The 21847-nt window shown below is 41.2% G+C and overlaps 1 protein-coding gene across 1 annotated transcript in view; it reads left to right on the plus strand.

Moving 5' to 3' along the window:
- Positions 1-21847, plus strand: part of KLF7 (Kruppel like factor 7) — a 107075-nt gene that overhangs the window by 61935 nt on the left and 23293 nt on the right. The gene's annotated exons all lie outside the window — the stretch shown is intronic.

A 21847-nucleotide genomic window follows, 5' to 3' on the forward strand; every position in this document is an offset into this window, starting at 1 on the left:
CTCACACGTGTAGGCATAGGGTGCTATGCTGGCTTTTCTGTTTTGTTTTTTCATTCTTTGTTGTTGTTATTTAGTGTCTCAAGGCTTACAGCGAAACTGAATTTGAAACTAAACACTGTCATTACAGAGATTTTTTTCCTGAGTTTTTCTAGTTTCTCTGGGGACAAAATAATGGCCGATTGAAGCAGTGGAGAAACAGTAATTAGGGCAAATAGTAATACTGTGCATGATTGAGGAAAATGTGAAGAAGGGAGGAGAAAATGCAACAGACAGACTTGGACAGCTTGTTACTAGGAAACCACATCAGCATTAAATACAGTGTGCTAATTGGCTATCCTGTTTCCGCCTGGGTACCAGCCTGGGCCTGCTACACAGCTGTTTCTGCTCTTTCTGGTTGCTAGGTAACTGCATCATTTCTCCCCCCCCCCTTTTGTATTCTGGAGGCTAATTGGCTACTTCTGCTCCTGGTGTTGCTGCTGGGTACCAGTCTGGGCTTGCTGCTCTGCTGTTTTCCGGAGGGATTTAATGGGGGAGGGAAGGAAAAGGGAAAGGAAGATATGCTGGCAATTAATGGAGCATAAGTGCAAATTCTACACAATGTCTGGCACCTGCGGCCCCTCATCCTGCTTTCTCAACTAAATCCTTTAGCTATAAAAACACATTAGAATGTTGAAGTCTTTCCTTTTTCCGAATACTTTATGAATAAAATTTAAAGAAGGCTTATCAAATTATGACTTGGTCTGCTTAAGAAAGAACTGGCAAATCATTTCACACCTATATTTGGTAGAGGCCCTAATAGAATTTGTAACATTTTAAGAATAGTGCCATTTCATCTCTCAAATGGACCATATTCTTCTGCAGTTGTTCTTCGTGCTATCATACAGAGTATAAAGTAATGAATAAAATGGACTAAAAGTGATTATGGGATTTTCCTGACTGAGTTCTTCGTTATGAAGGGATAAACAGAAGCTTCTAGACTCATATGGCTTTCCATTATGGATTTTACTCTTCTGATATTCAGAGCCCATGTCCCAAGTACTCTATTGGAGATACACTGCATTTATGCTGAAGTAGCATGTGTTCTGCACATCTTAGTGTCATTCCTCATGGCAAATGACCATATGTGCAAAATAAATCTGAAATCAATTTCATAATTTAAAAATACTGTAGATTCCATAGAGTTGCCATCTTCTATTTAAGTAGGAATTTCCATTTCATCATTATTGAAATTCTCACTGGATGTGTCAGGAGGAAGATTCTTCAAAAGTGAAGTGATGCTCTGAGGAGGTTTCACTTCAAATGGTTGAGAAAGTGTATGTAAATTGGGGCCCCTTGAAGAGGCAACTTCATGCCCCTGGGAAGCAGCTATTTTACTGAGAAAACTCAGAGCATGTTGTATGACTGTGCACAGAAATAGCAAAGGCAACTCTTATTTGACGCTAATGGCTGGTACTGGCTTCCCATACTAATGAGATCTACCATCCCTATTGAAGGAGTGTCCCAATTCTGGGCAACAAGCCCTTCACTACAAGATTAGATCAGGCTCTCTAGAATAATTTCTTCTTAAAGTGTTGTGAAAATAGGTGATGGCCTCAAACTAGGATAGGATGATGGAGAAAATATTGCAGTGTTACATAGATTTTAAGGAAACCAGCTAGCTAATAGTTATGTTCTAACTAGAGCGGGGGGAGTCTTATTATCAGAGTATAACTACCAAACGGGTAGAGTATTATTTCTATTATCTCTACTAAAAGAGGAGCTCTGCTGGCACAGTAGTTAAAGCACTTGGCTGCTAACTAAAAGGTCAGTGATTCAAACCCACCAGCCACTCTGTGAGAGAAAGATGTAACAATCTGCTTCCATAACGATTTACAGTCCTGGAAATCCTATGGGACAGTTCTATTCTGTCCTATAGGGTCACATGAGTTGGAATTAACTCAATGGCAGTAGATTTAGATTTTCTATTAAAAGGATCAGTCATTTATCATTCAGAAGTATTTGTCCATAATGAGTCTAGCCATTTGATGATGAGAAATCTCCAGAAGTAAGAATATTCCTTAACCCTTGATATTTCTTACATTCTGACTTTGGGACCAAAGCCAGTTGCCATGGAGTCAGTTCTGACTCTTGGTGACCCTGTGTGTCAGAGCAGAACTGTGTGCCATAGGGTTCTCAGTGACTGCTTTTTCAGGACTTGATCACCACACTTTTGTTCTGCGGTGCCTCTGGGTGGACTCAAGTTTCCAACCTCTCAGTTAATAACCAACCATATTAACCTTTTGTACCACGAGAGATCCCTCTGACTTTAGAAGGGAGCCGTTTTGTTTGTTTGATTGTTTAGTCTTCTTGATGGCAGTTTGCAAAATAACAACTTTTCACATATGTATCATAGATTGTCACTATTAGACTTAGATGTGGATCGAAAAGTTCAAAGAAGTCCTGGGTGTATGCCTTGCTCAGTCCCACTCTTCACCAGTGGATTGGAGGAGGTTACATAATCATATTAGGGTTCTGGTAAGACCTGGAGAACCCAAGACAGGGGTCTGTGAAGCTTGAAGTAGTCATGGTTAGTCCCAGTGATGAACACTAGCACACACTTTTTAGCTTTCTCTCTTTGTGGTCTTCAGAGAGAGAGATCTTTATCCTTTTGCTGTTCCCATGTTTAAAGCAGTAGTGAGCACGTAAACATACAAGCAGGCATGATTTGGGCAATGAGATGCCCCACACAGCTGCCTTAACCTTTTGATTACCTTCAGTCCTGAAAACTTGCTTTTCTAATTATTATGGTCATGAAAAGTGACAGCCTCTTACATGAGGTAACCAGTTGACCAACCTAGACAGGAGGCATCTGATGGATACTAGCTCTCTAGCAGGGCTGCCCCTAAGTCCTACTCTGTCTTTGTGTGACTCAGAAAAAGGTAGCCCATCCAGATGCAGCCCTGTGCTGGAAGAGCCCTGGAGCGTGGCCCTTTGTGTTCACAACCTTGCATGGCAGCCCTGCTCACTACAGGAACTGATCTCAGGCAGGCATGCGCTGACCCTTTAGGAATGTGTGAGGCTAATGAGGTTACAGCAGGAATATGAGAGTGGCATGGTTGCTTGGGGGAGGGGGATATTGGGACCTCTGCTCAATGGCTGAAGAGGCCATTATGTCAGAGCAAGCCTTTTAGTCCAGACATTCCCCCTAAATGTGAGATCATTAGTTGTCTAATGCACTGGTTCTCAACTGGGGCCGATTTTGTTCCTCAGGGGACATTTGGAAATGTCTGGAACCATTTTTGGTGGTTACATCTGGGGTGTTGCTACTGACATCTAATGAGTAGAAGCCAGGGATGCTGCTAAATGTCCTACAAAGCTCAGGACAGTGATTATCCAGCTCAAAAGGTCAACAGTGCCAAGGTTGAGAAACCCTGTTTTAATGCAACCTTAGCTGTCCTTTTCTTCTTGCTCTGAACCAGTTGTAAAATATTTACTCATCCAACTCTATATATGCCATTTATGAGCTTTCAGAATATTAACAGCATTGTATAATTTATTTCTGTTGGGACTTAGGTAGTGTGGATTCTAGTACTATTTTCTTCCCTATATGATATGAGAAAAATATCTGTCCTTCTTCTGCTAGATCCTTACCAGTTGTCATCGAGTCAACTTTGACTCATGGCCACCTCAGGTGTGTCAAAGGAGCACTGTGCTCCATACGGTTTTCAAGGACTGACTTTTTGAAAGTAGATCAGGACTTTCTTCCAAGTGCCTCTGGGAAGGCTTGAACCTCCTACCTTCCAGTTAGCAGCTGAGAACGTTAACCATTGGCACTACCCAGGAACTCCTGCTAGATGCTTAGCTTTCTAGATTTAACATTCATGTTTGCAGCTCTTCTCCAGCAATGACCCCTCACCTCTTGCTGAAGACTTCCCAATCTGTAATAATTTGAGATTTTGCTAGGGCAAGGATTTGGATCACATGAGCTATGAGGCTGGTATGTGGGAGGAAGGCTTTTCACCAGGAAGTAGGCCTAGCTGACCAGGCAGGCAGTGTGGTGTTGTCATTCTCTGTCTGTCCTCTCTTGGACAGCAGCCTCATCAATTATAACAATCATTATAATTGTGATAAATGGTTATCAAAAAGTAGATTTAACTGTTTTGAATCAGAAGATAGAACTTCTGTTGGGAAAACTGTGCATTGCACTGGCATTACTAATTCAAGGATCTACTTCAGTGCATTTCCTATTATTCACTGTAATACCAGCACCATGAGCAAAGTACTGAGACACATTTTGAGTTCTTAGGCAGAAAGGTGCTATTTTAGGTAAAAGGATTTAAATAGCATTATCTAATGGACCCATACTTTATGCCTGCATTTTGTCAGGAGATGTGAATTATGCATTGGCCCTTTCAGCTACATTCACATGCATAGAAAATAACATTGTCAGACATGTCATCCCCAGATACAATGGACAATATGCTATTATAATTGTATGGCATTGTCCTTGGTGTTTGGAGATAATATTGCTGACATTATTCCTCTCATACATGTGAATGTGGCTGTAGGGAGTACGTGACATCTGTGTCTTTCACACAGATTAGCTTATCCCTGGCCTCTTGGAGAGATTGTGATTAGTGAGCTGGCCTCATGGGGTCATGGCAAGTGCCATGTTTTGGATCACAGTTGTTATCGGACCTTAGTTTTAGATCCAGTAGGGAATTAGTAATATTTATCTAGATGACCTGAAGATGCAATGGCTGTTTAGTCACGCTCCCCAGAGCAGATGTGCTAAGGAAAGGACAGGCTGAAACATTCCTACCCAGACTGGCTTTGGGAATCGAGAAGGCAGTTATGTACTGAGCCTGGGAATGGCTGCCTCCACATTATTGCTTTTCTCAAGTAAGCAATAATAATATTGCTTGTACTGATCTTTACAGTTTACAAAAGAGCTTTTGCAAATATAATTTCATTTAATCCACACTCTGTGGGGTAAGTGTTCTCATCATTCCCATTTTACAGATGAAGAAACTGAGGTTCAAAGAATGCTTTTCAAGGTTTCACTGAGGAACTGTAGCAGAGCCCACCTTGCTCTGCTTTTCCTTCGAAGATCAGCTATTTCTTCTTTGAGCCTAAGTTAAAATAGGATATCAATGAATTTAGTTGTGTTTATGGTTCAGGAAATCAAATGGCTTAATATTTGCCATCATATTTAACTGACACATATGCTAAGTAACATGTGAGTCATTATCTTACTTGTCTATTATGACTACAAATTCAGAATAGCTAAGAAAATTCAATGATTACCCTGTCTTTTCCTCTGTGTTGTCTATTTGGGTTGAACGTAATCCATGCTCTGTTTATCCTGTTATAAGAAACAAAGGTGGTTTGAAGATGCAAAAAAATGCAAGGCATTAATTCTTGAAATGCTTTCTCAGTACTGGTGCACTTGCTTATTTTGGAAAATTTGTGGAGAGAAATAGTAAATAGAAACTTCTCCCTGACCCCTTAAAAGAATATGTCTTAGCAGTACTCTTTCATGACTAAAATGGAAAATCCAAATGGTGGTGCCTTATGGAAGAAGTTGGGGGAAGAAGCTATAGCTGGCTGGATCTTGGTGTATAAGTTATACCTTCCTGTTTTAGTTCTCTCAGAGCTTTGTTAGCAGGTAAGATTGAATAAATACTCTTTCCCCTTTATATGATAAATGTGGGGTTAAGGATAATTCTGTTTTATCCCTTTTTGCTCTACTTTTTTGAGGGTATTTACAGATGACTTAACTGTCTTAAGGAGAAAAAACACTTGGTAAATACAGAAATTATAAGTCCATGCAAAGGCAGAGATCCAAAACCCAGTGTATGATTCTGCTGATATGGGTAGTGATCTCCACTCTAAATTCACAAAAGCACATAGGGAAGAATAGCTGCTTTCCAATGTTCTGCCAAAGGAATCTACAGGAACCTTAGAGTGATGGGCATTTGTATTGTCTTCTAGAGATCTGAAGAAAGAAGGGTTTTAACACCAAAAGACAAATTCCTGGAAGATGGCAGGAATAGCACATACGACCCTGGGTGCTCTATTCTTTAAGGATAGTTTGTCTATAGATTTTCCTTTGTGTCATCCTGTGTTCATGTGCATCTTTGTATTTTCAGAGTTACTTCTCCCTCTTATTTTATTTTACCTGCAAAGGAAATAATCTTCATTGCAATTATAAACCATTATCATTGGCAGCACCCCCATCTTGATATTAGCCTTTTGCTTGAATTTGCTGCTAGACATTTAGAATGCTTTCTAACCCACCTGTGTATCTTCCTCCCTTCCCCCCATCCGGCAGTCAGACTTTGAAGTTTTTCTGTGGTTTTCCTTGGTGCCCATCTTCTACAAAAAGAATGCTTAATGAGCAAAGCCAGGGACTGGAAATAATCCTTTCAGCTAAGGAAAATCTTTCAGACTGTCCTTCCCACTACTGTTGTCACAAGAACTAGAAAGACCATAGGCACAAAGCTTATGGGATCAATTACCACGATCTTGCTGTTAAACATTTTTTTTTTATCCGTTGTGAGAAGAATAAAGCAATAATTAAAATTAACTGAACAGCTTTTGCTCTATTGAGGCGTTAAATCTTTGTGTAAACACAATTGCATTGTGCAAACACAGGTCTTTTCAGTTGGCTGATTTAGACAGTGAAGCCACTGAAGTTTTGAGGTCTCTGGGTCAAGGGCCCATTTTGACATGGTTTGAGAGGTCACCTGCTCATTTGTGTTTCTGTTAGACTCCAGGGAGGGCTGGGAGCAGGTCCATCCCTTGCCTGATGCAGCACAAAGGGGAGCTGGCTCGCATTTGGCAGCTCTTGGTCCATCCATGATGGAGGGAGAAGAAAAGTGCACACAAAGCAAGAGCCTGCAGTGCACAGGAGCAGCGGGCAGTGCTTGGGAGCCTCTGGGCTCAGGCAGTGAGATGGCGTGAATGTGGAGAGAACAGCAGTTATAAAATATAAATGTGTTTATTATTACACTGGGCCCGTGCTATATAATTTTACATGCACTCATATTTGTGATTTATAGCCTCAGCTCCATATGGAGGAGAAGCTTGCTAATTTACCCAAATTGATAGGGAGGCCTCTGAAGATGATCATATTGGAAGGAGCTGTGACTGGGAAAAATGGTTTCCTGAAACAAGCAAGGAGGAGGCGGGACGAAAAGTGGCTGCTCTATCAGAGGCATCCTTTGTTCATTTAGTCTGATAACCAGAGTTGGGTTTTAATTATTCATGCTAATGCTTGCCCTGTAAGGCATGTGCCGCTCATGTCACAGCAGCCCAGGGCTGGTGGGCTGGTGTTTGGTTCTCGAGAGGTGACGGTAGAAGCATCCCAGCTAGCTTTTCTTAATATTTGTTCTTCTTTCACCTGCAGAAGAAGAGATGCACTAAGGGTACTTTCACACCTGCCACCCCTTTCAAGGTGCAGGTATTGACTGGGCTGGGCAGAGGAAGACATAGTGAGACCCAGAGAACCCCCAAAATCAAAGCAAACCCATTGTCACCAAGTCTATTCCAACTCACGGTGGCCTCCTGTGTTACACAGGAGGGTTTTCTTAGCTGTATTCTTACAGGGCAGATCACGAGCCCTTTCTTCCACAGTCCAGTGGAGTGGGTTCAGACCTCCAACTCTGAGGTTAAGTAGCCAAGAGCAACCCATTTGCGCCATCCAGAGACCTGCAGCCATGCGTTGCCTACTCGCTAAGTATCAGGCAGTGCGCTAGCTCCTTCACATGGCATTTCGTAGAGTCTTGGTAAGGGAGGCGGTGATGCTTCCATTTTATGGATGAGAAAATGGAAGCCTAGAAGAGCCCAGGGACACCCAGCCAGTAAGTGCAAAGCTGGCTTTTAACCCGGGTCTGATGCCAAAGCCACAGTGTTTTCCGACAATGTTATGCTGGCATTTCCTAGGGAAGAAGTAAGGAAAGGGGCCCTAAGCAAAGACACCCCCTACTTCCACCGCAGCCCATCCTGTTTGCTGTGCTATCAGCTCATTTCCTTGTCTCCAAACCAATTACCATCATCGTTTCCAACAGCTTTCCAAAGCGTTTTTTGTCTTTGCAGAATTGAGTGTTGCATGTTCTGGGAGCGCTTCAGAAGGAAAATGTTTTAAGGTAGCATGCATCGGTTCCAGAGTGCACAGGTTCACGCCCCTTGTAGGGCAAATTCATGTAGATAGGCTACTGGGAGCCCAGGGTAGCACCAGGGACCATCCTCCCATTTAAGCATTACTGTAGTGGGTACATACTGAGTGGGCCACCCACTCTGTTCACTGCAGAACCCTGGGAGGCATCCTGATACACCTCTCTCCCTTCCCTCTTATTCAGTCAATTCCAAGTCTTGTTAGTACTACTTTCTAAATAGGTTTTTTTATTTGTCCACTGTTCCCTCTCTCTCCATGGCTGTGAGCACGTCCATGCATGATCCAGCCGCTGTCTTTTTGCTCCTAGACTGTGGCAGAGCCTCCTAGAGGGTCTTACATATTAGGTCATATCCCGTCGGAGCCCATGTTCCACTCTGGAGCCAAAATGATGTTTTTAACATTCAAACCTCCACTTAAAAGCTTACAATGGTTACTGTTGTTCTTAAAGAGCTCTGGCAACATAGTGCCTAAGGCATTTGACTGCTAACCAGAAGGCTGGCTGTTCAAACCCACCAGCCACTCCTCAGAAGGAAGATGGGGCAATCTACTTCCATAGTGATACTGCCTCAGAAACCCAAGGAGGGGTCGCTATGAGTCAGGTCCAACTCGACGGCACATAACAACAACATTGTGCTTACGATGAAGTCTAGCTTCTTCAACATGGTCTATGAGAGCACTGTCCAGGAGAAATAGAATGTGAGCCACATATATAATTTTAGATATTCTAGAAGGCACGTTTTAAAAAAGAATTAGTTGTACTAATCAATTTTAATATTAGAGTTTATTTAACTGGTTAGATTATAAAATATTATCTTTCCAACATGTAATCAATACCAAACAATTTTTATGAGCTCCTGTGCATTTTTTTTCCATACGTAGTCTTTGAGATCCAGAGTGTAAATTACACTTAGACTGAAAAAAACCAAACTCACTGCTGTCCAGTCAGTTCCGACTCATAGCAACCCCTCCTTAGGTTTCTGAGGCATATCTCTACGGAAATAGATTACCCAGTCTTCCTTCTGAGGAGTGGCTGCTGGATATGAACCGCCAGCCTCCTGGTTAGCAGTCAAATGCCTTAGGCACTACGGTACCAGGGCTCCCTTTACACTTAGAGCACTCCTCAATTCAGGTTATCCACATTTCAAGTGCTCAGAAGCCACGTGTGGGCAGTGGCTACGTGCTTGGACTATGCAGGCTGCCTGGCTCTCCAGCCACATTTTACCTCTTTCTTCTTGTAGGGGACTTGCTCTGGATCCTCTTCCTTGCCAGGCTCCTGGGCTAGGTGTAAGCGAGGAAGTGGCAGAGAATGAGAGAACCTCACTCCTGCTAAGGAGTTAGAGGAAACAGCCCCACGCTGACCACCTTTATTCTCTGCAGTGCTTTCAGACAATTGAGGTAGGGTTAAGAAGAAAACCCGTCCTTCACTATTGGCCTTGTGGGTTTCCATTTTTGGTTTCTCCAGTGCTGTGTTGGGCTGCAGTTATATTTTGAGTAGGTGAAGGGAATGAAATAGAAGAATGCTGGTAAAGTTGATATGCGTTATTATTCTCTTCTGAGAAAAATTAACTACCTACCCCCACACTGAGATCATGTGGCTAGTAGTACTATTATGCGAGCTAACGAGACCACAGACCTGGGGAAAGGCTGAATGAGTTTATATGTCTGGTTTATAGTTCAGTATATTACATTCCTTTGCTTATTCATTTTTAAAAAGTAGCTATTAGTTAGGTGTGTGTAAAGAGTTCAGACATTCTTTCCAGCTACATATATCTGAAAATATTTCCAAGGGGAGTGTAAGCATTTATTCTATTTTAATTGTTGGCACTTAAATCAGAGGCAAAGTGGGGTAATGGTTCAGCATATGGATTCTGAAGGTATGACTGGACCACTTACAAATCTTGACTGTACCATTAATAAATCCATAAAACCAAACTTGTTGCCATCCAATCGATTCTGCCTTGTAGAGACCCTGTTAAGACAGAGTAGAACTGCCCCGTAGGAGCTCTGGTGGCACAGTTATTAAGTACTCAGCTGCTAACCAAAAGATTGGCAGTTTGAATCCACCAGCTGCTTCATGGGAGAAAGATGTGTCAGTCGGCTTCCATAAAGATTACCGCCTCGGAAGCCCTTTGGGTTCAGTGGTAACAGGTTTGGTTCTTCTGTTTTAGTCTGTACGGAAGCAGACTGCCACGTCTTTCTCCTATGGAGCAGCTGGTGCGTTTGAACCCCTGACCCTGCCGTTAGCAGTGAGCACCACCAATGCACCACCATTTATAAGCTTAGTGGACTTGGCAAACAGCTTAATTTCTATGACTCTCAGTTTCTTCATCAGGGAAGTGGAGGGTCATAAATAGCATGTCTCCTGGAGCAGAGAATCTGCATAAAGCCCTTAGTGCCCTGTAGTGCCCAGCACATAGTGCTCAGTAAGTAGTAGCCAATAGCCACTTTCCCTAGGAATTTTAAAACAGTCTCATTCATTGGGAATGGGTGGAATTGGGCCACAAGCCTTGCTTTGTTTTTTTCCTATAGGGATACATATATTGTCTAGTTCATATATGTATGTTGTTTTGTGTGTTCCCCACACTTAATTTTCAACTATGTGTGTATTTCTATGAACAATAAAAATATAGACATCTCCATATCATCAAGGTTTGATTTGGCCACCTATACATCCAACAGGAAAAGCCAAACACGTTTCAGTGGATGAGAACTTAGTGGTTCACAGGCTTAGGGCTATTTTTGCAGATGTGGTGTTGGGTTTGTGCTGTTGTTCCAAATCCTAACATTGGAACATTGGAAAATCTAAATCCAACATTGCAGGTTGAGAAGTTAGGGCTCAGGGTATCATCTCTGATCATTAAAAGGAACACCAGCCCTAGGACGTGATCTATTTGTTCCTAACAGCTTAATACTGATGTTTAGCCATCTTAATGAGAAACAGTCAATTGTAGACCCTTTATTATACCAGGACATTAATATAAGCCATGTACATGAAAGAAGTTTTCTGTTTGGAATGTTTTAGTAATCACCTTGCCTGGCAATTATTATTGAAATACAGTATACAAAACTTGACTTGATGGCACATAACAACAACAAACAACAACATACAAAACACTTACATGGACATCATTTCTTTTCATACTTAACAGTAGCCCTGTGAAGCCAATATCAAAAATAGGGATTTGCTCCATTTTCAGAGAAGGAAAGTGAAACTTGTAAGTATGTAATAGTAAATAATGCTGTCTAGGACTAGCATCCAGACCTCCTGATTGTGAGATGTGTGTGTGTGTGTTTATGTGTGTGTATATGTGCTTTCCACTAAATTGTACTTCCACATAAGAGATACCATTTTCAGAAAATCTAGCAACCTTTCCAAAGAAAGGAAGTGAGATTAAGATGCAAAATATTTTCTATACTGCACATTTTGGCCAGTATAATTTTTCTGTTGGTTTTTGTTGCCCTTTGAATTAATTAGACCATGAATGGAGCTATTTGTGACAAAGCCTCAAGCTAACAGAGGCTTAAATAAGATGGAAGATTTTTTCATTTTTTACATAAAAGTCCAGGCTCACAGGCAGCTCTGCTCTGAGAAGTCGGTTTTCTAGTCTTTAGATACTGCCTGTGTCCATGCAATTCAAGATGGCTGCCATGATGCCTGGTTACCAGGAACCTGGTTTCCATACAGCTATTTTCTAAGTAGGAAGGGGAGGGGATGCCCCAACCTTTAAATGTACTGCTTTAAAATTGCACATATCACTTCCACTCACATCTCATCAGCCAGAACTTAGTCATATGTCGACATTCAACTGCAAAAGAACTGGGAAATAACATCTTCATTCTGCATGGCGCTGAGCCCAACTGAAAATAGGGAGTTCTCTTACTATAGAAAAGAGTGAATATAAGGGACAGCTGAGACTTACTGCTATACTTTAGCCTTAGGAATAGTATCTTTTTAGCCTAAAATGCATAAATTTTAACATAAAACATTGAGTCCTGAAATTCTAAATGTATAGAAAGGTGAGGGGAAAATCCAATCCAGTCTAGTTAATAGCACATTATGGCAAAATCAAAATCACTATGTTCCTGTAGGATGCCAGAAATGCTGAATGGAAATTTAATTTATATTTTGCATTTAATGAGATCATTGTCTGACTGGAATAATATGAAGTGACTGGCAAATTAGTAACTTGATAGAGCAAGTACATAAGGTCAAATTAGCCACATCTTAATATTACTACCCCCCCCCCCCCACAAAGTGTAAACTCACATTGCATTGACGTTTTCCTCCCAGGATGCTATCACTTTTCACTAGAGGAATGAAGAGAAAGTATTTTGTAGCTGTGGGTTTAGCACAGACACATTAAGTCTGTTCGGGGTTAGAGGTATATAGGCTGACAGATTGTGTGGAGGTGTTTTTGCATATGTGGGTGTCAATATGTTTGTGCTGAATTGTTTGCAGATTTTGGGGGAAGGGGAGCTTGTGCGTGTGTTAATGTAGATTCCATGGGTGCCTTCCATTATTGTGTTTTCTTCCTAATTATTCATATTATGGAGCAGCAGGAAGAGAGTAGAGGAAGATTTAAGTCACAGTGTTTAAGGAAAACAGGAAGGGGGACCAATAATATATATGTACGTTTGTTCAGCTAGGTTAATCAAGGGTGTTCCATATGTCTCCAGTGTTCTAAGTCTTGGAAACACTAAGGTAAACACTAAAGCACAGCCTCTGCTTTAGAGGGCCCATCTGGTTTCTTGGGGCTAAAGCATGTAAACAGATTACTCAAGAAATATAACAAGTCTTTTCTAGAGGAACTTATAGAAGCAAAGAGGAAGAACCACCCAACTCTACCATGGTTGGTCTAGAATCACTTCCCAGAGCATATGCTTCTTGAAGCAGTAGAACATTCATTGTGTTAGCTTCTGGAGATACAATATGCAAAGATGTGGGCCCTGACCTTAGAGCAATCAGTCTTTTGAGGGGTTAGTTTGACTTCAAGCTCCTTGAGATCCACTGTTATCACCTCTTGAGTCCCTTCTTGTACTTTTCAAGTCCTGTATTTACTGACCCTTCACTTGAGCTATGGCAAAATACTGTTTCTCATCTCTGGGCCTTTATGCGTGGACATGCTGTTCCTTCCCCCTGAAATGCCCAGTGCCTTTGTCCATGGCATCCTTTGAGTATCAGTGAGATTCATTTCCCTGGGATGTCTATTCTGATGGGCCTGCAGAGACTTCCATTTGTCCATGCAGACTCATTTATCAAAACACATTGGCCTTCATGTGTTTGAATGCACACTGGTGGCTTTCCCACCTGTGAATTTCTCTAGTGTAGAGATCCTTCCCTTTTAGCTTTAATCTCTGACATTGTCATTGTTGTGTGCATATCCGAACCTCAATTGCTGTAGGTTGAATCCAATTTGTCACACTTAAGAGGTTGTATTTTCAATGTCAGTGAATTAGACCAGAATTCTAAGTATTTGAGTTTGCCTGCTCACTCCCATGGACAGAGATGAGATGTTTAAGAGATAATAAATGTTAGAGCTCATGGCTCTAGCAGGAAGGTGATTGTGGAGCTTTTTGTAGTAGTAAGTTTTGATTGATCACTTATCTAATTAACATGCCATATTGCGTGCATACCGTGTGCCTGAACCTGTGATGGGCTTCTTAGGTAGTTACAAGGATGTAGGTGAAAATGCATCTAGCCACATGCCTGAGCACATACTAGATACCTATCAGTATTTATTGAATTGGAGGTATAAGATGTCCAGTTTTAAAGGTATTTTCAATCTAATGTGGTTGGGGAAAAGTAGGGCAAGGGATCAAGGCATGAAAAGAGAAATATCCACAGGAAATAGTAAACAAGTGGCCAAAGTGTGAAAATTTAGTTGAGGCTGTTGCTTTCTGATTAAGAGAAGTATTCAGGCAGGAGTAACATGTAGAAGACAGATCACATTCTGAGTATCCCAGTAAGTGGGAAAGGGTTGAAGAGGCTACTTAGGGATACTGGAGAATGGAAGGTTTGTGTAAGGAGTCGTGGGTAATATGTGTAGAAAAACAGGTGTCATGATTCTGTGAGTACATAAGACATGATTTCTTAAGTCCATAAGCAATGATAAATGAAGGACATCTGTCTTAGGTTATCATTTGTCAAAACAAAAAATGGAATTTTTCCTCTTGGTGTACTTCTTTATTAGGCGTCATAATTAGGTAAGATACATTCCTAGGTTGTTTGAGCTAGTGGGAAATCCAATCACTGAAAGAAAAAAAATGTTTGCTCATCTTGGAAGAGAGTTATGTAGACATATTTATGGTTTAAATCTTGACTGATTTAATATTTGCCTCTAGAAATCTCTAGGGAACGAGAGCTCTGTCTACTCAACTTGAGCAATAGCTCCATCATCTGTATGTAAATTATCCTATTTGGGTTTTTGAGGATTGATTAAGTTGCCTCACCCCCCTACTTTTTTTTGAAAAAGGGCAAATTGCTTTATGAAATATCTGTATGCTTAGGCCACTTCTCTGCTCTCTGCATTCACATAGTTAGGGAATAACAATTACTGTTAACATTGGCCTAATCAAATCAAATTCAGGATACTGATAGCCACCCAAAGCAGATATGGGTGGTTTTGGATTATCCATTCCTATGGATTCTCTATGCCACTCATTGGGTCTTTTCTTTTCACATATATTACATATATAGCAGTAAGTTGATTTTTCCTTTTAATATTAAATGATTCAGTTAGATTTTCTAAATTTTAGTTAGCTAAAAAGCCAAATTCAGTGTGTCCAGAACAATAAATTAGGCATCATCAGCTAATGTGATATATACTAATTGGTAAGCAAAACAGAGCTAGTGAAATTTGCTCTAGCCTCCCTTCTTCATCCTACCTTTTATTGCAATTCCATGCCCCTCATTTTTCTAATTTTTATTTTATTGTGATTTGGGTGAAAGTTTACAGAGCAAATTCACTTTTTATACTCTGGTAGCGTAGTGCCTAAGGCACTTGATTGCTAACCAGAAGCCTGGCTCAAACCCACCAGCCACTCCTCAGAAAGAAGGTTGGGCAATCTACTTCTGTAGTGATACCACCTCGGAAACCCAAGGAAGGGTCACTATGAGTCAGGTCCGACTTGATGGCACATGACAACAAAAACACAGCAGTTCACATACACTTTGTCTCATGACACTGACTACAGTTTACCCCCACGCTACAGCTCCCCTCCCACTACCTTTCGGTAGTTACCTCTTCCCTGTGTCCATCCCTCCATGCGCTCCTGGCCCCTGAGCTTTCTCCCTGTGCATAAATAACCCTTCTTTCTCCCATGATTGTTCTCTTCAAGGAGTGTATCTACCTCAGTAAATGTTCAATTCATATGCTGTCTTTTGTTTGGCTGGAAGCCACAAGTGTGGGTTCAATTCCAGACCTGACAGGCAGCTATGGTGGTTCCACCAGGGTCTATCAGACCAGCAAACCTGGTCCCCCCCTCTTTTTATTTTTTCCAATGATTTTGAGTTTTGTTCCACATTGTTATCCCTCTCTATCCAGAATCTCCTACATAGATCCCCCTCTGAGTGGTTGACAGTGGTAGCCAGGCACCATCTAGTTCTTCTGGTCTCATAGTCATATAGGCTGTGCAGATTGCATGGTGTACCGGTTGCTAGGAATAATTGTTTCCATGAATCTTTGGTTTTCTTCATTCTTCTTTGCTCTGGACAAGGAGAGACCCATCGTTGCATCTAGATGGCTGCTTGCAAGCTTTTAAGATCCCAGTTGCTACTCGCTAAAGTAGGAGGTGGAACAATGTTTTGTGTAGTATGTTATGCCAATTGAGCTTGATGTCCCCTGTGACGATGGTCCCAAATTCACAGGTACAACTACTTGCTCCCTCTGGGTAGCTGGCTATGACCAAGAAATGACTACAACTTTGTCCCTTGTCAGATCTACTATACACCTGGGAATTCTTACACAACATACAAATACACTTGTAGAACCCTGTATGCCAACCCTATACATGGTCTTGGGTACACGCCCTGCTGTATAGACATACCTAATAATTCAGCTTGTCCACCCATCTATCCACCTGTATACCCATGTTTGCCTTCACTGGCAACGCAGTACTGTATGTGCAAAAGGGTTCATCTTTGTTGTCTGCACCTCCCATGTACCTCTCTGTCTTTCTCTTCCTCAATGCCACCATGTTGATCACTCACATATGGTACATGCCCCTCATTTTTCCATGATTTCCAGGTACCCAATCCTCTCACATTACCCTCAGGCTACCCACAACTTGCCCAAGAAAGGGATTTTGTAGGCCCACTCTCTCTCAAAGCTGTGTGTGCCACAATTATTCTTACCACCACCCTCCATGAGAGAACAGATTGCATAGTATATTCATTTGGCGTTGTCCACCTCAGTGCCCACCTCTGAAATCTTTGGGGAAGGATACACTGTCTGGCATTGGTTCATGCATGGAGGATTTCTGAAGTACTCACACAAAGCAATTCTACATTCAAGGTAACCTCTCTGTTGGAGCGTATCAGGGATGCCTTGAGTATGTTTTTTTGAATGAAAGTAATTTTTTTTCTCTTTATTGTTAAAACTCAACTTTTAAAAGTGATTCACAAATTAGTAGTTTGGTCCCTCTTGTAGTAATGTGCTCTTTCTGCATGTGTCCTGTGAAATAGGGAGTTGGGTGTTCTGATGTGGCAATCTTTACTTTTGAAGGCAGAATCCTAAAATTTCCTAATACTTTAATCCTACATAATACATCAGCTTGAACTGTGGGAACATGACTTGTAGAGTGATACCTTTTCTCACTAAATGGAAGAAACCTCTTATAAATGTAGTAAAGCCTGTGAGATCCGATCTCAACAAGACTGCCTTGTTTTTCTGGGTCTCACAAGGTTTCCACCTTTGAGAGCGCTCACTCTTACCACTTTTCTGTCTCTCTGTTTAGTGGAAAATAAGTTTTCCTTCTCTGATGGGTTCTGGCTTGCACAGGTCCAGCTTTCACAGGTTTTACTATAGTTTCAAGTAAACACACTTAGAGTAGTTGTGATCATGAGAGGGAAAAAAAAAAAATGAATGTTTTTATCAACTTTTTTCTTCAGATTTATAGTATACCTACTCTTTAACATTTTTATGACTTTTAATCACCAAAATATATTTAAATTTCCAAATTGATAGTAAACGTTTTAAAATTTATCTGTAAAAAAAGCCAATAAAAATAAACGTTAAAATTAACCTTGGTGCCAAAAAACATTCATTTTCCCTGAATGGTCATTTCAAATCTTGAGAATACACAGCTTTAGATATGAGTGTCAAGATCTAGATTATTAAGTGAGTTTACAATCTTTTGAGAATGATCATAGCCTATTTTAAGAGTTAGTGTTTTTTATTTGTTGTTTTTTTGGGGGGATGGGGAGTTAGTTATATCTTACTCAGTCCTCTGAAAAATGTTGAAGTGCTGTATACATTTAGAACTAAATAAAAATAAATTTGACTTTGAGATTTTCATGACACCCCTGTACTGGAATCACGGATGCACGTAGCAAAAATTCTTAATTGCCAGCAGCTAAACTTATTGTCGGGAGCTCTGGTAGCATAGTGCCTAAGGCATTTGACTGCTAACCAGAAGGCTGGCGGTTCAAGCCCACCAGCCGCTCCTCGGAAGGAAGGTTGGGCCATCTACTTCCGTAGTGATACTGCCTTGGAAACCCAAAGAGGGGTCTCTATGAGTCAGGTCCAACTCAACGGCACGTAACAACAACAAACAACAAACTTATTGTCTTGGAAGAAGTACAGCCAAAACGCTCCTTAGAAGTGGAAATGGTGAATGTCTTTCATACTTTGATCATGTTATCAGGAGAGACCAGTCCTAGAGAAGGGCATTGTACTTGGTAAAGGGTCAGTGAAAAAGGGAAGAGCCTCAGTGAGAAAGAGTGACATAGTGGCTGCAGCAATGACCCCAAATATAGCAATTACTGTGAGGATGGTGCATGACTGGGCAGTGTTTCATTCTGTTGTACGTAGGGTTTCTGTGAGGAGGAACTGGTTCATTGGGGCTTAACAACAAAAACAAATTTATTGTAGCATCTAGGTTGGTGCTAATATGCATGGTCAATCCAGTTTTTCTCAAACATTTCAAACAATTTCACCAAGAATCTAACACTTCTCCAAAGAAACATTTTGGATAAAGTTAAAAATTATTAAACATGGAACATGGCCCCAGAGAGTTTGTTTAACCTGTTGTATTTCCCTGGCTGTGCTTCTCGAGGCAGGAGGTTTGTGAGAAATGATTCGGTGTAATGCTCTGTCACCAGTTATAACTCATGAAGAAGTCCTGGTGCCCCCATTCCACACACAGAGGTGACAAAGGTCTCTGCTCCCACATCTCTCTCTCTGACCTCTCACTTGCTTGCAAACTCCCTTTTTATATCTGCATCATAATAATACCTTTCATTTAGTACTTTGCAATCGACCAGTCATTACAGGCACCATGTTCCATGTAATCTTCATAACTATAAGAAAAGCAGGATATTTTTTTTAAATCCCTGTCCTGACAGTTAAAAGCAATAAGTGCTGAAAAAGTTAAATGACTCTGCAAGGCCACATTGCTATTATTGGGCAGAGTCAGAACTAGAATAATCTCTTTGTATGATAATTAGTCCATCATTTTCCCCACTAGAGCAGTGGCTTTCAAAGTGTCTCTGTACAAGCGACATCAGCCTCAGCTATGATTTTGTTAGAAATGCAGATTCTTGGGCGCCCATTCTAGTACATCAGAAATTCACTGAATCAGACCTACTGAATCATAAACTTTGAGAGTGAGGCCCAGAAATCTGTGTTTTAACAAATCCTCCAATGGATTCTGATGAGTGCTAAAATTGGAGATTCACTGTATGAGCGCTATGTTTATACTAAGAGAGATGACTATAAAACCTATTGCCTTTAAGTCGCTTCCAGCTCATTGCAACTTTGTAGGACAGAGGAGAACCTGCCTCACAGAGTTTCCAAGACAGTAATCTTTAAGGAAGCAGACTACCACATCTTTGGGAGTGGCTGGTGAGTTCGAACCACCAACCTTTTGGTTAGCAGCTGAGCACTTTAACCACTGCACCACCAGGGCTCCACTGATGACTTAAAAACCAAACTCACTGCCATCGAGTTGATTCTGACTCAGAGCAACCCTTTATGACAAAGTAGAATTGCCCCTTAGGGCTTCCAAGACTGCAAATCTTTACAAAAGCCAATTGCTTCATCTTTCTCCCATGGAGCAGCTGGTGAGTTCCACCCACTGAGCTTTTGGTTGGCAGCTGAATGCTTCATCACTACACTATCACAGCTCCTCATTGATAACTGTACCAAACCGAAACCAAACTCACTACCATTGAATTGATTTTGACTCATCACATCCCTATTGGGTTTCTAAGGCTGTAGATGTTTATGGAAGCAGACTGCCCCATCTTTCTTCTATGGAGTAGCTGGTGGGTTCAAACCACCAAACTTTTTGGTTAGCAGCCAAATTCCATAACCACTACACCACTGTTGTTGTTGTTGTTATATGCCATCGAGTCAGACCCAACTCATAGAGACCCCTCCTTGGGTTTCCGAGGCAGTATCACTACGGAAGTAGATTGCCCCATCTTCCTTCCAAGGAATGGCTGGTGGGTTTGAACTGCCAGCCTTCTGATTAGCAGTCAAGTGCCTTAGACACTATGCTACCAGAGCTCCCACTATACCACTAGGGCTCCTTATTGATCAGTAGAGGGGATGAGAATTCGTTAAAGGCAGAAATTACATTGGGCTTCTTGTGACATTTTACGGGTGATATATGTAAATAGAAGTACTATCTAAGCAGCTACTTTTTATAAGGTTTTGTGCTAAGCTCTGTGGATAGATGGAAAACAAGACAAATGTGGTGCCTGCCCTTTAAGTTTACTTCCTAGCCAGAGAGAGAGAGACCCCAAATATACCATTAAATTGCAACAGGGACTAGAGATCAAGGAGAGATCAGAGAAGGCTTTGTTGAGTTTTTGGTGTACTGGCCCTGTTTCTTTAAAAGCACCAGCCTTTCACTGGTCTCGGGGCCTTTGCACGTGCTGCTCTTTAAACCTGTAAAGCTCTCTCTTCTGCACCGTGTTTACTCCTTCTCCTTCAAATATCAGCTTAAACACCACTATGTCAGGTTTTCGTGCACAGAGATTCTGGGAATGGGTTCTCTTATAGAAGGTCTGATTTGGGAACGAGAGATCTGCATTTTCAACTAGTGGTTCAGGAGATCTTGATGTGGAAACAAGGAGGGAACCCTCCAGTGGGGAAGCACTATTATTTCATTCAGCATGAGATGAGGTTGATAGTGACGAGAGTGAAAAGAAAGGGGTGAAAATGAGAGATTCTACAGTTAGAAGTAACTAGACTTTGTTACTGGGCCTTTCCTCCTTTAGCCTTCTTACTGTTAAGATTAACTCCAAGATTTGAAACCTGTGAGAATGCTTCTACAACAACTAAACAAAACCAAATCTGTTGCTGCTGAGTTGATTCCGGCTCATAGCGACTGGGTAGAATGGAGTAAAACTGCCCCATAAGGTTTACAAAGCTGTAATTTTTACAGAAGCAGACTGCTACCTCTTTTTTCTATAGAGCAGCTAGTGGGTTCAAACTGCCAGCCTTTTGGTTGGCAGCTGAACAGTTAACTACTGCACCACCAGGGCTCCTCTATCATGGGTAAAACAAACAAACAAACAAACTCACTGCCATTGAGTTGTTTCTGACTCATAGCCACCCCCACTGGGTTTCCAAGGCTATAAAACTTTATGGAAGTAGATCTCCCCATCTGAAAATGATACTGGAATGCTAGGCCTTGTGGAAAAATAGGAAGGATAAACCCTTAAGTTTGAGTTGATGGTGAGGTTTCCAGGTAGAAAATATATTGTAAATCATTCATGGCCAAAACACAAAATATGTAAGCCACATATGCAATTGGGAGCTCTTGTGGCATAGTGCCTAAGGCACTTGACTGCTAACTGGAAGGCTGGCGGTTCAAACCCACCAGCCGCTCCTCAGATGGAAGCTTGGGCATCTACTTCCGTAGTGATACAGCCTTGGAAACTCAGGGAGGGGTCCCTATGAGTCGTATCTGACTTGACATCAGTGAGTGTGGTTTTTTTGGTTAATAGTCACATTAAAAAAGGAAAAAGAAACAGGTAAAATTAATTTTAATAATATGTTTTACTTAACCCAATATATATAAAATATTATTTCAATATATAATCAATCAATATAAAAAGTTACTAATGAGATATATGTTCCACTCCTTTTTTTGTACAGTCTTCAAAATCCAGTGTGTAATATAACAGTAGAGATGTAACAGTACATCCCAATCCATGAGCTACATTTTAAACGGTTAAATTTAAATATAGTCCTACCAAAACAAGAAAGTATAAAATACTTTCATACTGTTTCTATTTTAAAATTTATATTAATTAAAATTTAATAAAATGAAAAGTTTGGTTCTTAGTTGCCTTATTGTTTTTGGCTGCTGTGGAATCAGCCCCTGACTCATGGTGACCCCGTGTTCAGTAGGATCGGATTGTTGTGGTCCATAGGAGACCCCGTGTTCGGTGGGATCGGATTCCTGTGGTCCATAGGAGACCCCGTGTTCGGTGGGATCGGATTCCTGTGGTCCATA

The sequence above is a fragment of the Orycteropus afer genome, unplaced genomic scaffold, assembly GCF_000298275.1.
Source record: "Orycteropus afer afer isolate SDZICR_OR568_19922 unplaced genomic scaffold, OryAfe1.0 scaffold00002, whole genome shotgun sequence".
NCBI classification, from domain to species: Eukaryota; Metazoa; Chordata; class Mammalia; order Tubulidentata; family Orycteropodidae; genus Orycteropus; species Orycteropus afer.